Raw genomic sequence first — 17,185 nt, 5'->3', positions numbered from 1 at the left:
ACCTGCAAAATGATCACCAGTTGGACACCACGGCCAGGAGGCTGCTGCTGGGTGCGCGGACATGGCTGCGGCAGCTGCGGCGGCTGCGGCAGTTGCGGCAGCTGCGGCGGCGGCCGCAGGCTGCGCTCGGGCCTGAGCGCCCAGCGCCCAGCGCACTCCCGTGGGGCCGCCGGCCTGTCCGCACTGTCCTCAGGTGCACTGGCCAGGCACCTCTTGGCTTGGTGGACACCTGGGGCCTTCGCCTGTCCAGCCTTACTAGGCCGAACTGCTGGGGAGTCCGGCGTCAGGGGGTGCCACGGAGCCAGGGGGAACGGCGAGGCACTGGCGGGAGCCTCCTGGCGGTGCTCCCCCTACCTCCCACCTCCCTGCGCCCCGCCCCGAGGCTGGGGCTTTGGAGCACGCAGCCCGGGAAAACATTAACTTTTGGGCCACGTGCAGAATAGCATCATCTACATGGACATTCCTTCCTCCTACCATCTCAGAAAATCTTTGATAACAAATTGAGAAAATGCAGATGATCTTTCCAACAGATGAAATTGCCAATACTCAAGCTTTTAGAAAAAGAAAGGGGAAAAGGACAGAGACAATGAACTCAGAACATGCAAATAATGACCTGGATAAAGGACCGAGAGACCCATATTCGGGAAATGCCTTTCTGCCCGGTGAGATCTCCAGTGAGGATGAAGAGCCCTTAGCAGAACTGTCTAAGGAGGAATTGTGCACCAAAATAAAAAGCCTGAAAGAAAACTAACAAACACGAAAAGAAAACAGCGGACTTGGACAGTCTTTGGTCATGCTTCAAGTGTTACCACAGGCAGTCACCCAGTTTGCAGAGCTGGTTGGTATGGCAGAAGCCCTGCTTAAAGGTGTAGGAACCACGTCTACGTCTGCATCCACCCTCTGGAGAGCAACAAACAACTCCTCCCCAGACTCATTTACTTCAACATGCAGTAACTCTAATTCTAATTGCAGTTCACCAGTTTCCTTGAAGGCTGAGGAAGAGCATCAGGCTGATAAGAAGCAGTTCAAGATTGAGAAATGGCAGATTGCCCGTTGTAATAAGAGCAAGCCTCAGAAGTTTATTAATGACTTAATGCAAGTGCTATACACAAATGAATATATGGCCACACACAGCCTGACGGGAACAAAATCCTGTACTTCAAGGGACAAAGCCGTAAAACCAGCTATGAATCAGAATGAAGTGCAAGAAATCATAGGAGTAACAAAACAATTATTTACCAATACGGATGATGTTTCAATTAGGAGTATGATAGGGCAAAAGCTAAACAACTGTACCAAGAAGCCAAATTTAAGCAAAAATCCTAACTCTCAGGATATTAAGTAGATTATTTTGGTATTACAGGTATCTGTAACAAAGCTCCTTCAGTTCTAAATCTAGCATTGGATTTTGTGGAGAATCTGCAACCCTCCTGGCAGTGAGCAGAGACAGACATCTGCAGTGACAAGCTGTAAGACATCGTATCATCACTGGGCTCCCTGAGGGACCAACAAGCTCGCTGAAGAAGCTGCATGTAGGTAGAATCCCTCCTAAATACCAGTGATGCATCAGACCAGAGAATTTCTCCCAATCAAATAAGCGTGCAATATCATTTTTTGGAAGTATGCATTTCCTGATCCCCCCATACTACTCTGTACAGCTAACTTAACTGGATAGTCAGAATTCTTATCATAGCAACAAAAATTTCAATCTTTAAGATTATTCATCGTCCCAACTGATCATTATACATTTATTATTATCAATGACTCCTCTTTAGAGTGTTTGAATCTTAGTGTAAGTACATGTTTGGAAAAGTAAACAGTGAAATAATCGATGTTCACAAATATGAGAGCAGCAAATTCAGATAATAATGAAAATCTGATAATCATGACTAACAAGTAGTAAGATTTTAGCAATAAAATTATAGAATTATTCCATTATCTAAAAATGTATAAAATAGGAATATGAAAAAAATCTTGCAGGTGTCAAGGTTTTTATATTTTAATATGACTCTACTCTAACACACACACACACACACACACAAATCCAGGTTTGGGGGATTATTAAAACAATGCATTGATTTTCAGAATTTCCTTTTTGTTTGTTTACCAGACATGTTTTAACTTTTTATTGCCCAAAGTATATTAACTACATATGTGTAATATAAAACATCAATATCGCCTAAGACATCCTATAGAAGATATAACGTCATATCTATTTGGTTGACTATGTTGCTAAACAGCTTAGTTTTTGCCGGGAGCCAAAACATATCACAAGAATGCCCCTTGCTATCTTGATTTTACGAGCAAACTATTCTCAGGAATTCAACCATAAACAGCAACGGTACTTTCCCCTTGCATATCTCTTCAAAAATGCACCCGCTGCCTTAGGGTCCTTCTCCTAGTAATTTTCCAGAAACTTGCCCCCTCCCCGCCCTGTTAGGAATAGCCCTTAGTTACTTCCTCGTTTGAATGCTTATAAGTCCAGCTGAAAAATAAACTCTTCGGAGCTTGATCAGACTCTTGACTTGCTCTCATTCTTTCGTGTCTCTTGTCCCCTCATTCGACTGACCCCTTTGTTTCCCAGGTCCCCGTTGAATTCCCCGCGGGCCGGGGCAATTGGCGCCCGACGAGGGGCAAGGGTACGGGGGTGTCATCGAACGTTGCTGCCAGTAAGGGTACCCTTATCATTGGATTGCCGCAACACCAAGGTTGTGAGTGAAAATCCGCACTGTGATCGCCGCGCCACAAGAAGGACGTGAGTGAAGATCCGCACTGAGATCGCCGCAGAATTGCCCACCTGCGAGTCTGATCCGTCAAGGTAAGAGAAAGCAACGAGTTTATGGGACAAACGTTAAGTAAACATGACTTGTTTATTCAGGGACTCAAGGAGTCCCTCAAGACACGAGGAATTCGGATAAAGAAAAAAGATCTCTATAAATTTTTTGTTTTTATTGGTGATATCTGTCTTTGGTTCCCCCAAGAAGGCACTATTGATGTTCTGAGATGGACTAGAGTCGGTGATTGTCTAAAAGATTATTATAGAACATTTGGCCCCGAAAAAATCCCCGTTCATGCATTTTCCTACTGGAACTTGATCTATGATATTTTAAAAACTTACAACCAATGGCCTGATATCCAAGAAGTTGTTAAAGAGAAAAGGTGCTTAAAGAACACTCCAGACCACCCTCAGCCTGCCCTTCTGTTTCTGTTCCTATGCCTGAGTCTGACACTCCCCCCAATCCTGAACCTCTCAAACCTCCTATTAATTCCCTATACCCCTCCCTTGAGGAGCCCCCTCCCAACTCCCTCTCCCCCGAAGAAACGACCACCCGGGAAGAGGAGGCCGCTAAGTATCACCATTCTGACTGGCCTCCCTTCCCTTCCATCCTAAATCATCCCCCTTCCTATGCTTCTGCCCCTCCATTTTGTGCTCCAATTCTAGGCGTAGATACGCCAATTGAAAATGTCAAACGCAAACTATGTCAAGAGGTCTCCTCCCTTAACGACTTACTCCAAACAAGGAAGAAACATTTAAAACTCATTCAAGAGTTACGTGCTTTAGAATTGGAGCTAAAAATCCCCCCCCACCCCAACGTTCCATAAACATAGCTCAAAAGAAAAACCTTTAAAGGCGCTGCACACCTTTCCTGTAACTAAGATAAAAGGGAATCCCCCTTCCGAATCAGAACCAAAACCCCCCTCTGATGGGGATGAACACCCCTCGGCAGATGAAGCCTCAGATAATGACCACGAGGCCTCTGACTCAGATGCTGAAAAAGCTGAAACTACCGATCAGCAGTATCGTCGCTTGAATTTCAAGCATGTTAAAGAATTAAAATCTGCTGTGTCCCTCTATGGCCCCACAGCCCCTTTCACTATATCTATAGTTGAATCTCTGAGCGAGCGGTGGCTCACCCCAAATGACTGGTTCTTTATAACCCGTGCCACCCTGCCTGGAGGTGATTATGTCCTCTGGAGAACCGAATATGCTGATAACTGCAAAGAAACAGCAGCCCGTAATCTCGAAAATAAGACCTCCAAGAAATGGACTAGGGATAAACTCATGGGACATAGTCCCTATGATAGTAACATCATACAAGCTAAATTTTCCCCCGGCCTCCTGGCCCAAATACAGAATGCTGCCCTTAAAGCATGGAGAAAGCTCCCTCCCAAGAGATCGGCAACTACCTCCTTGGCCAACATTCGACAGGGCCCTGACGAGCCTTATAGTAATTTCATCAGCCGCCTTACCGATGCGGCTGAGAGGCTCGTCGGCCAACAAGAAAATGAAAGCGAGTTCATTAAACATCTCGCATTTGAAAATGCAAACCCTGCATGTCAAGCCGCCATACGGCCTCACCGCAGCGGCAAGACCATTTCTGATTATGTTAAACTTTGTGCAGGTATCGGCACCGCTCACTCCATGGGACTCGCTATTGGAGCCGCCCTTAAAGAATTCGCTCAGGGAAACAACCCAAAAACTTGTTTTAGTTGTAAACAACCAGGACACTTTTCTAGAGACTGCACGGCCCCTAAGGCCGAACGACCCATACCGCCCACTCTTTGTCCAGGATGCAAGCGAGGCAAACACTGGGCGTCCGAATGCCATTCAAAAACAGACGCCCAAGGCAATCCCTTACCTCAGAAGCAGGGAAACTTCCTACGGGGGCAGCCCCTGGCCCCCAAACGGGCACAAACCCCTGGGGCTATCAGGTTTGTCCCCTAAAACCCGCCCCCTCAAGTCCAAGCCTCCTCTCCCTCTCCCGAGCAACTGCCGGCAGCGCAGGACTGGACCTCTGTTCCTCCACCAGCGCAATACTAACACCTGAAATGGGCATCCAAATCCTCCCTACTGGGGTTTATGGTCCCTTGCCCCCCAACACTTTCGGACTTCTTCTTGGCCGTGCCAGTACCACCCTACAAGGCCTCACTATTCCCCCCGCATCATTGATAACGATTACGCCGGAGAAATTAAAATACTTGCTTCCGCCTCCCTCGGCCCTATAACCATTCACCCAGGCCAAAGAATAGCTCAGCTAATATTACTTCCCCTCTTACCCTCCAACCATCCTTATTCTCTAAAAACCCGGGGTACTCATAACCTCGGTTCCTCTGATGCCTATTGGGTCAGACAAATCACACAAGAAAAACCCCTCCTTAAGCTACAACTAAACGGCAAAACTTTTGAAGGGTTACTTGACACTGGGGCAGACGCCACAGTAATCGCCAGTAAATACTGGCCCCCTTCCTGGCCCCTCACTACTTCCCTAACCCATCTCCGGGGTATTGGCCAAACCTCCAACCCCCAACAGAGTGCTGAAATCCTCAAATGGACAGACGAGGAAGGCAACACTGGTACTGTCCAACCTTATGTTGTGCCTGGCCTCCCAGTCAATCTCTGGGGCAGAGACATCCTGGCCCAACTAAGACTAATTATGTGCAGTCCAAATATGAAAGAAAATGCAGCCAGATGGCTGCCTGAAAGATTAGTAAAACAAATTGATAACAATTCTAAAATCCAGGGAGAAAAACCTCCCTGAGATTATCTTTCTCCTTTCCCTTCCAGAACCACGGATTTCCATCCATGATGCTGCCTTATCTCCTGATCTTCTGCCTTCCGGCACTGGGCCAACCTGTTCCAGCAGTTACCAAGCCCTTCGCTTGGCGCTTTTATTTAACTAAAATTCGACCGATGAAAACACAGATTGACAAACTTCATAAGCTTAGCTTAGATTTACAAAAACAAAAATTTTCTTCTGAGGCAAACGAGTGATGGAAATCCTCCATGTACTCCTTACTCATGCCCCTTGCAGGTCCCCTTATTCTTGCTATTAATAATCACCCTTGGACCCATTATTCTTAACAAAATCATGAATTTTATCAAATCACAGATTGACTCCCTGGCATCAAAACCCATTCAAGTCCATTATCATAGACTCGACCTTGCAGACCGGGGCCTTGCCTAACCTAACAACGAAGATATTCCTCCGGGAACCGCGTAAGCACTCAGAGCTATGCACGTTGACTCACCATCATATGTGAGTACAACCTGGGTACCTTTTTACGGGGTGCAATAAAGACACTGCAGAGGGAAGGCATAAACAGCCTCTCTGAGTCCCTTGGAAGCAAACCTGATTTGCATAGAGGTTAGCGTGGTAAAAATTTCTCCTCTCCTCCCCAAAAGACGCTCAAACTTATCATGCGGTCATTATGCCCGCGGGAGGAATCAGGTCAATACTTCCCCCCAAAAGGTTAATGCCCTCTCTTCTACGCTGACAACTGACAGACCCCAACAATTTAAAAAACTAAAAGGGAGGAGATGCCGGGAGCCAAAACATATCACAAGAATGCCCCTTGCTATCTTGATTTTACGAGCAAACTATTCTCAGGAATTCAACCATAAACAGCAACGGTACTTTCCCCTTGCATATCTCTTCAAAAATGCACCCGCTGCCTTAGGGTCCTTCTCCTAGTAATTTTCCAGAAACTAGCCCCCTCCCCGCCCTGTTAGGAATAGCCCTTAGTTACTTCCTCGTTTGTGTGCTTATAAGCCCAGCTGAAAAATAAACTCTTCGGAGCTTGATCAGACTCTTGACTTGCTCTCATTCTTTCGTGTCTCTTGTCCCCTCATTCGACTGACCCCTTTGTTTCCCAGGTCCCCGTTGAATTCCCCGCGGGCCGGGGCAAGTTTTAGCTGATTTATTTTAATCACAGCAGAAGAAAAATGTGTTGAAACAATCATATGGGTTGAATAATCACACACACAAATCATTTTGTAAATCAATAGAAGATTAAACACCCAAAGCCTTCCTGCAGGTCAGGTTGTCATACATGATAACTCTACAATGAGAAGCCATGCTTCTTCACTGCACAAGGTCATGTTTAAACTTGGAAAAGAGAATGCTACAATAGTTACAAAGTTCAATATCCCAGATCCAGGGCACATTCCATAAATGTTGCTTGATAACAATGTAGTTGTATAAATTAAATGTTCTTAAAGAAATAACTTATGTAACATTTGCTACTTTTACTTAAACGTAAATAAATCCCACTGAAAAGATAAAAAAAAATGAGCACCAGTTAGGGCGGCAGGCAGAACACACATTTGTTCCATTGGTTATTTACTCCAAAATGTTGCCATTTCTGCTCAACTTTCAGTATCCTTTCTTCCACGTTTGACAATTAATTCACCACTCTATCATGTGGGGGCTGCCATGGAATCAGAGATGACTCTGAAATTTCTGTAGGAAGGGTTTTAAGAGTTGAGCAATTCAACTTAGCAGAGAAGGTATTGCTGCAAATGAATAGCCCTTTAGGTCAGCAATGGGCAAACACAGTCAATAATCTAGAAGGTCTATCCTGTACGCACACATGGAGAAAGACACATAGTGTGTTAAAGTCAGCATGTTAAATTATTATCTTCAAATACTACTATAACAGAACCCAAGTGACTTATTTCACAACTCTTCAGTGTGTATCACTCTTAGGAAAATGTGGAACTCTGAGAATATTTCTGGTGCTTTTACTAAAGTCCTGGCTCTTGGCTCTAACCCCTTATTTGAAGTTTGGAGAGCAGAAGTGAGGACTGTTAGAATTCTAATATGGGTGCAGACACAGGAGAGAGGTTTGTCTCTCTCACTTGGAGATAAAATAGTACTTCGTCTTTTTCCCAGAATCTAGCATATGACTTGGTGCACAGTAATGGTTTTAAAGTTGGAGGTGATTCCAAGATTTACCTCATTTAGAGATGACCTGTTGTTAGAATCAGATTTCTGAAATTGGTGCTGACTTTCTTCCTTCCTCTCACATTTCACAGGAAATGAGTATTCTTTTTTTTTTTTTTTTTGAGTCAGAGTCTTACTATGTGGCCCTCAGTAGAGTGCCGTGGCATCACAGCAACCTCAAACTCTTGGGTTTAAGCGATTCTCTTACCTCAGCCTCCCGAGTAGCTGGGAAGAAACTAGTATTCTTAAAGTTTGACATTTTCTTTACTGGTTTTATTTAAATAGAATTATAATAATTTGCCTTAAATAGAATAAAACTTCAAATACTTTTTCAGACTTCAACCACTTTCTCTTTCACTCCCTTCTTCAAAACAAAACACTTTGCAACTCTGGAGCAAGTTAAATAATCAAAAACTTAGCCCCAAATTAAGTTCCCCTGACACAAAACACATTTTTGGCTCCTTAAAAAAAAATCTCATACATAGTAAATAATGATAACTTTAGAAATTACTTTAGCAACTTAGTCCCTAATTAAGGGACTTCACATACAGTTATGCATTGCTTGCCATATGAGGAGGAGCTTGAAAAATGCATCATTAAAAAAAATGCAATTATGGGGAAAGGGCCAAGGAAGGGGAAGGGAGGGGGAAGGTTTTGGTGGAGGGAGAGTAATGGGTGGGACCACATCTATGGTACATCTTAGAATGGGTACAGGTGAAACTTACTAAATGCCTATATACAGTAACTAAGAAAATGCCATGAAGGCTACGTTGAACAGTTTGATGAGAATATTTTAGATTGTATATGAAAGCAGCACATTATACCCCTTGATTGCACTAATGTACACAGCTATGATTTAACAATAAAAATAAATTAATTAAAAAAATGCATTAGGCAATTTAGTTGTTGTGGTATAGGTGGTATACGTGTATCCTGTTATATACCCAGGCTATATGGTATAGCCTATTGCTCCTAGGTAACAAATCTGTACAGTATGTTATGGTACTAAATATGGCAGGCAACTATAACACAGTGGTGAAGTATTTGTGTATCTAAATATAGAAAAGATACAGTAAAAATATAGTAGAAAAGATTTTTAAAAGGTACACCTGTATAGCCTTGTTATATTTTTATGAGATTACCATGACATATGTAGTTTATTGTTGACATAAGCTTGTTAGGTGGCACATGACTGTAATTGATTTACAGAAAGGATCTTCAGCAAAATATTCCATCTAAGATAAGTAGATGTTGAATTCTAGGTAATAAGCTACATTAGAAAGGCATAATAGTTTTTAAAAGCTATAGCATAATCACACTTAGGTCAATAATTACTTTCTGCTCAAATTCCTGGGATCCTGTTTTAGGGGACTTAAAAAGTCTTCTCTTCAATTAGCCTAGAATCCCTAACCCCAGGTGGGAGAGACTAACTGAGACCTGCTCGTCACACTTGGGGGGAGTGGGGGACGGGGATATCGAGCATCGGCAAAGAAGGCCCAGATCTGTCAGCAAACTGTGAGTTACCTGTGATATACCCTTAAAGATGGACAGAGATGGCTCACTGAGGCCAGGGAGCAGACTGTACTTAAGATCCCAACCCCAACAAACCCCAGGCAAGTGCGAGAGTTTTTGGGGTCTGCAGGGTTCTGTTGACTTTGGGTACCAGGCTTTGCTGAAATTGCAAAACCCCTCTATGAAGCCATGAGGGAGGGACACCCCTTCGAATGGACAACAGAAAGAGAACTTAAGACTGCTCTGCTCTCTTCCCCCACTTTGGGACTCCCTGATATTACAAAACCATTTCATCTCCATGTAGATGAACATAAAGGGATAGCCCTATCTCCTGGGATGTGTCCCTATCTCCCGGAGTGTGTCAGAACTCTCCCCACCCCACCCCCACCCTTCTGGCCATTGAGATTGGCGGGACCCTATCAGCTTTAAATTCTAGTATAGGCATAAGAGATAACCAATCCAAAGGCCACACTTTGCTTCCCATGCCCCTCACCCCATATCCACTGCATAAAACCCCCAGCCCATGACGAGTACAGGGCTCTGGGCTCTAGGTCTCACCAGCTGCGTCTGGGGGAAGGCCGACAGCCTTGGTTCGAGCCTGAATAAATGCCCTCATGTGATTTGCATCGGTGTCCAGCTCTCTCTTGGTGATTCCGATTCTCGAATGCAACACCATAATGAGACATTCTTTTGATTTCTAAAAGCAGAAAATAAGGGCATTTTCCTGTAAATTTCCTCATCTCACATTTTAATTTTTAACATAACTGTAAGGACCAAGTTAACTCCATTTTGTTAAAACTAACTTCATCTTGTCCCTCAGTCTTCATTTTGCAGCTGCATACCAAAGGCATTAGGCAACCTGCTCCCTTCCCTGCCCCCCTGTCCTTGCCCCATGATCTGTGCCCTTGCATAATGTCTGCTCCGAGTGATAGCAACACTCTCCCAGACACCCAAGGACAAATACTGCTCAGTCCCCTAGACCCCTATTAGCTCGCCCCAGCAGCTCACCTCACACCCCCTCCCTTTTCTATCCTTTCTGTACCCTTAAAATCCTCCCTCCTTTTCAAGATCAGGGTTTCTCTGCTCTCCTGCTGCACCAGGACCAGGGAGCCCAGGCTCAAGCTTATAAATAAAGACTTGGTCTCCGGGTGATTTATGTGGGGGATCTCGTGACTTGGGCACAACAATAACAATTTATTAAAAATATGTATGAAGTATCAACTGTGTTTGGTCCAAAAAACTTTATGATCTTACAGGCAGGAACTAAGGAATTTACAATTTGTAGGAAATAAAAAATGTGAAAACAAAAATGTTCAATCATGCCTGGGCATGGTGGCTCATCCCTGTAATCCTAGTACTCTAGAAAGCTGAGGTGGAAGGATCACTTGAGCTCAGGAGTTCATGTCCAGCCTGAGCAAGAGTGAGACCCTGTTTCTACTAAAGACAAAAATAAAATTAAAAAAAAAAAAAAACCCAGCCGGCATTGTGGCAGTACTTGTAGTCCCAACTCCTTAGGCAGCTGAGGCAGGAGGATCATTTGAAACCAGGAGTTTGAAGTTGTTATAAGCTAGGCTGATTCCAATAGCCTGGACAACAGAGTGAGACTCAGTCTCAAAATAAAAAAAGTTCAATCATAATATGATTAAATACTAAGGCATTAAATGGGGGTCAAAATGAGGGTCAAAGTGAGTTCAAACCTGGGATAGAGACCCCTGTAGACATATTAGAAGCAAGAGACAAGTATTGACTCCCCAGGAACCAAAATTCCACCAAATACAATATACAAAGCTTCGCAGATAGACAGCATTTGAACATTTTATTGGTAGAAACTGGCCTATATATTGTAGACAATACAAATTCCTTCAAGGCAAACTAAAGCCATAGGCTTTTGGTCTAAGGATTTTGTGTATGTATGAGGGATATCTTTGCATACTAGGGAGAGATAAACAACACAAACATCTAGTCTGGTGCTTGAAGGTTATTACTCAGACTTGACAGTTGGAAGGCTGAGACTTATCAGGGCCATCTCTTTTAAAACAGTCTACCTGCTGAGCAGGGAAGTAAGACTTCCAGTAGAAGGGCTGCCCAGGTTGGAAGGCTGAGACTTATCAGGGCCATCTCTGATTTTTCAGTCTCTGACCCTTCAGGGCTACGAAGCAGACAGCAATTCTGTTCAGGCACTTCCTGTTCATCAAGTTTCCTGTAACAGTCACAATGCTGTAGAACTCAACAGGGACACAATCAGTGCCATTCAATAGCACAACCACTTTCACAGCTCACAGGAAAGCAGCCAATTATGTGTACTACATAGGAATCATATTCACCCAATATCAATGCCGGAAATGAAAGCTGAAACTGAATTCTTAATTCAAAAAACATAATCTAATAAACTTTCTCTTCAACAGAATTCATTTATCTATTTATTCAGGTAGAAAACAACGCTGATAATAGTTAACATATTTTGTCTGTTTACTACGTAAGCATAGTTCTGAGTTTTTGCATTTGTCACCTCACTTACTCATACAATTATCTCCCATATGGTAGGTTGAATTACTAACTTCATTTTGCAGAGAAAATGACTGTAGCTTAGAAATATTAACCATCTTCAAATCTCTCTGGTTATAAAACCTAAATTACATAAAAAATCTTGAAGAGATTGAGTTAGAACTTGAACCCAGGTGTTCAAAGCTTATAGTCAGGCTGGGCTTGGTGGCTCATGCCTGTAATCCTAGCACCCTGGGAGGCCAAGGCAGGTGGATTGCTTGAGTTCACGAGTTCATGAACAGCCTGAGCAAAAATGAGGCTGTCTCCACTAAAAATAGAAGAACTGAGGCAAGAGGTCCACTTAAGCCCAAGAGTTGGAGGTTGCTATGAGTTACGACACCACGGCACTCTACCCAGGGCAACAGCTTGAGACTCTATCTCAAAAAAAAAAAAAAAATCTCATAATCAGTATTCTGCATGCTAGGCAAACAATTGAGAAAGAATACCTGGATCAAAGACTTTCTATGTGAACTGAGGCAAGTCATTCTACACCTACAAAATGCGTACAATAATATTTGCTGTCATTTTTCTCACAGATGTCACAGAGAACAAATCTGAGACCATTTCCGTAGAAGAATTTAGTGAATAAGAACATAAGATGGAGTGTTTTAGATATCCATATTTTCATCCACTTAACTTTTCAAAATCCCAGTACTTTGGGAGGCTGAGGCAAGAATATTGGTTGAGGCCAGGAGTTTGAGACTACCCTGGGCAGCATAGTGAGATCTTGTCTCTATTTTTAAAAATTATTTAAAATTGGCTGGGTACCTATAGCTCAATGGTTAGAGTGCTGGCCCCCTGTACCGGTGTTGGTGGGTTTGAACTCAGCCTGGACCTGCTAAATAAAACAAAATAAAACAAACAAACAAACAAACAGAAAAAGACAACAACAACAGACATTTTGGCTTGGTGCCTGTAGCTCAGTGGTTAGGGTGCTGGCCACATGTACCAGGGCTGGTGGGTTTAAACGCAGCTAGGGCCTGCTAAACAAAAACCAACAAACAAAAAAATAGCCAGGCATTGTGGCTGGCACCTGTAATTCCAGATACTTGGGAGGTGAAGGGAAGAGAATCGCTTAAGCCCAAGAATTTGAGGTTGCTGTGACTGTGACGCCACTGCACTCTACCAAGGGTGACAAAGTGAGACTCTGTCTCAAAAAAAAATAAGTATTATTTAAAATTATAAAAATATCTAAGCTTACTGGCTCACGCCTGTAGTCCTCTGGGAGGTTGATGTGGGAGGACTGATGGAGGCCAGGACTTCAAGACATACCTAAGCAAGAGTAAGACACCATCTCTACAAAACAGATTAGCTGGGCTGTAGCAGGAGGATCACTTGAACCCAGGAGTTTAGGTTGTAGTCAGCTATGATGATGCCACTATATTCTAGCTTGGACAATCGAGTTAAACTCTGCCTCCCAAAAAATAGATAAACACATACAGATACACACATACACATGAATGAGAAAAATTAAATTTAAAGAAGTCTTAACTAAAACCACAATCAATAGTTTCTGTAATGCATCTGACAAAGCTTTCTGAATAGCAAGCCTCTGAGCTATCTTCCTTTTCATAAGGAATGATAATGGTCCTAAATCCAACCAAAACAAATGGTTTTTAAATGCCTATTTGAATGATAATTGGTTATTAAGTGTTTAAAAAATGAAAATACATTCATGATTCTTAGATCGCTATCTTAGTGATTAGGGCAGACAGAATACAAGCCTATGGCTGAATGAATGGCACTGTTGTAAGCACATACTGGCAGGGCTCGTTTTTTTTTTTTTTTTTTTGTTTGTTTGTTTGTTTTACTGCTTCTGTCTAAGCTGGAAGTTCCTGAAGAACTAGAAGGGAGATACAAGCCAGGAACTTGGTACAATTCTATACCACCCACAGATTTCAAATTGACCAGTTGAGGCTACACCACTATAGACCCTACCCATCAAGGCTTTGGTGGTAGTGCAGATGGTCTGGCTCGACCCTGGCTGTCACCACAGGCACCTGCTCTATTCCACCTCTCTCTCTCTTAAGTCACAGCCCTAAGCTTGGGGGCCATGGATTATAGAAAAATTTAGTATCAGTACCAACTTAATACCCTAACTAGGTATCCATATGTGACTCTTTTTTTGACTCAAGCCCTTCCATGAGTAGGAAACGGACTGAACGTTTACACAGGAGTTTTTTTTTTTTTTTAATCTTCAGATGATGATTTTGCTGAGACAACAGAAGGTCACAAGAGATCTGTATCTGAAGGACTATTTTAACACAAAGAAAGGTCTTCACCAAAAACTAGAAAAACATTATCTCCCTCCTCCTTCACTTGTAGCCTGACATAGGTCCATGTGGGGCTTTAATAATAACATTTGGGGCTCGGTGCCTGTAGCTCAAGAGGCTAAGGCACCCGACACATACACCCGAGCTGGCAGGTTCAAATCCAGCCTGGGCCTGCCAAACAACAATGACAACTACCACCAAAAAGTAACTGGGCGTTGTTGCGGGCACCTGTTCTCCCAGCTACTTGGGAGACTGAGGCAAGAGAATCTCTTAAGTCCAGGAGTTGGAGGTTGCTGTGAGCTGTGACGCCACAGCACTCTACCCAGGATGACAGCTTGAGGCTCTGTCTCAAAAAAAGCAACAACAACAACAAAAAAAAAAAAAAATTGGGGGGAAAGAGATGAGGAAATGGCAGTTCTGCTGGTCTTAAATTAGAACAAGAGTTGGGTTCTAACAGGTATTTTGTGATCTAGAGAGTAGGTATTAAATATACGATTTGGTGGGAATCGTGGGTAGGGGTGTGTGTGTGTAGAGATCGGACACAAAAGGAAAATGTGAAGAAAGGTTTGAATGAAAACAAAGCAGATGTTGCCACCTTGAAATTAAATAAGAATGAGTGTATTCAATTGGCACCATTACCCAGGTTTCCTCCACAGATAGGAGTTAGTCCTATATGGCAAATTGTTTGCATTTTTATTTAGAAATAACCTCTTCCTTTACACTGTTGGTGGGACTGCAAACTAATTCTACCTCTTTGGAAAGAAGTATGGAGAATCCTCAAAGAACTCAAATTAGATCTCCCATTTGATTCCTCAAATCCCACTGTTAGTCATGTATTCAGAAGAAAAAAAAACATCATTCTATCTTCAAGCCATTTGTACTATGTTGTTTATCGCAGCTCAATTTACAATTGGCAAAATGTGAAAGCAATCTAAATGCCACCAACCAGGAATGGATATACCAAACTGTGGTATAGGTATACCATGGAATACTATTCAGCCATTAAAAAAGATGGGGACATTACATCTTTTGTATTAATCTGGATGGAATTGAAACACATTCTTCTTAGTAAAGTATCACAGAGTAGAGAAGCAAGAATCCAATGTACTCAATACTAACATGAGGCCAGTAGATAATCTGATACATTCCCACATAAGAGAAAAACTCAAATCAATTCAAGGTCTGGGATGGAGAAAGAGGGAGCAGGGAGAGGGGAAGGAGGAGGATGGAGGTGCTCACACTGAATGGGCCCAATGTTCGAGTGCATGGCACACTTCTTGGGGGCAGTACACAATTATAAGAGGAACTCTACCTAACTAATGCAAACATTGTAACCTATTTCGTTGTGCCCTCAGATTAACCTGAAACAATAATAAAATCTTAAAAAAGAAATAACAAATAACCTTATCCTTTTTCAGAATTCTCAGTGAAAATCATATGACCGAATTACATAAAGATTCATTTGAAGGCCTGCTATCCCTCCAGTATTTGTAAGTTAGTTAGTTAATCGTATTTATTTATGAGCTTTTAGTGATATTATCTATAAAGTGAATCAGGGGTTCAAATTAGATAATCTCTAAAACTTCTTTCAGCAATAAAATGCTGCAGTTCTCTAAATCCGTGTAGAGTTTTAGCCCGTCTCTAGCCCATCTCTGTGCATTTTTAGTTTTTAAAATCATATAGATAAGATACGGATAGAAAAAAACTTTGCTTATAAGGAAAAAGTGGTAATAACATCTGAGCAATTATTGACACCCATTGAACCTTGTTTTATAAGTTTTATATATCATCTGCTTATATTTATATTTAGTCTACAACCCATAGAGCAAATCTAATCCACAGTCTGTTTTTATTTAGAGCCTGTAAGTTAAGAATGGTTTTTACATTTTTAAAGGGTCTGTAAAAGAAAAAGAAAGACAAGAATATGCAACAGAGACCATATGTGACCTACAAAGCCTAAAATATTACTATTTAGCCTTCAGAAAAAGGCTAAATTTGGGTGGCGCCTGTGGCTCGAAGGAGTAGAGTGCCAGCCCTAGGTGCCGGAGGTGGTGGGTTCAAACCCAGCCCCGCTGAAAAAAATGCAAAAAAAAAGAAAGAAAGAAGAAGGATTTGAAAAAGTTGGTTTAGTAGCATGAGAAGAATTAAACTTTAAGTTGTTGCTCAAAGGAAAGGAAAGGAAAATATAGACCATCTACACTAGTTTGAATGCCATTAATCCAGAAGTTTTTGATAATTTAATCTGAATTAAATTAACATTTAACTATTAAATAAGCAGATGAATTATAAAGAATAAATATATTTAAGAATATAAAATATTAAAGAATATTAAATATTTAATATAAGAACATGATATGAAAATCATACAGATATGATTTAATCATATAGTAAATATATATATTTAAGAGAATAGGCTGGCAGTGAGGATTTCATAGCAGAAATTACTATACTCTTATTGAAAATAGTTGTTTAAGGACAGGTGCAGTGGCTCACACCTGTAATCCTAGCACTCTGGGAGTCCAGGGTAGGAGGATCCCTTGAGCTCATGTGTTCGAGCCTCATTGAGAGTGAGACCCTGTATCTATTAAAAAATAGAAAAATTATCCAAACATTATGGTGGGTGCTTATAGTCCCAGCTACTCGGGAGGCTGAGGTAGGAGGATAGCTTGGAGCTCAGGAGTCTGAGGTTGCTGTGAGCTAGGCTGACACCATGGCACTCTGGCCTGATGCAACAGAATGAGACTTTGCCTCAAAAAGAAAAAAAAAGTTGTTTAAATTATGGTTAAATGGTATAGCTAGAAATGTTTACAATGAATAAGCATATTACCAATGCTCCTAATTCTTCCCAAATTACAAAATGAAAATTTCTCCTGCCTTATTGCCAAGGAGGGAATATTTGCATAGTATTTATTTCTATCTTTTTAAAGATAAGAAGATACTATATCCCTTGCTATGAAAGTCTGAGTTTTATCCTTTGCCCACGGCAAAGAAGTGTGGTCAAGAAGTGTGTACATCATTAATCTTTATTAAGCTCACTAATGTTGCTCTTTAGCAAATAGATTCTTCTTTCAAATGTAGAAGACTTAAGGGAAGTAGGTACATGACACTAAAAATAGTCCTTTGAATGATCTA

At 41.9% G+C, this 17,185-nt stretch overlaps 1 long non-coding RNA gene and 1 pseudogene across 1 annotated transcript; one reads left to right on the top strand and one right to left on the bottom strand.

Annotated features, from left to right (window-relative positions):
- The first annotated feature begins 245 nt into the window (after positions 1 to 245).
- On the top strand, positions 246 to 5,672 carry LOC128583481 (BEN domain-containing protein 6-like; annotated as a pseudogene).
- A 1,075-nt stretch (positions 5,673 to 6,747) lies between these two features.
- On the bottom strand, positions 6,748 to 11,542 carry LOC128583516 (uncharacterized). Its single transcript, XR_008379481.1, has 3 exons — positions 11,282 to 11,542; positions 9,795 to 9,933; positions 6,748 to 7,241 (listed from the first exon to the last, which is right to left on the bottom strand). It is a non-coding gene; the product is annotated as an uncharacterized LOC128583516 (long non-coding RNA).
- Positions 11,543 to 17,185: the final 5,643 nt, after the last annotated feature.

The sequence above is a fragment of the Nycticebus coucang genome, chromosome 4, assembly GCF_027406575.1.
Source record: "Nycticebus coucang isolate mNycCou1 chromosome 4, mNycCou1.pri, whole genome shotgun sequence".
In the NCBI taxonomy this organism is placed as follows: domain Eukaryota; kingdom Metazoa; phylum Chordata; class Mammalia; order Primates; family Lorisidae; genus Nycticebus; species Nycticebus coucang.
The sequence above is the reverse complement of the archived record's forward strand: the minus strand, read 5'-3'. Positions and strand labels throughout refer to the sequence as shown.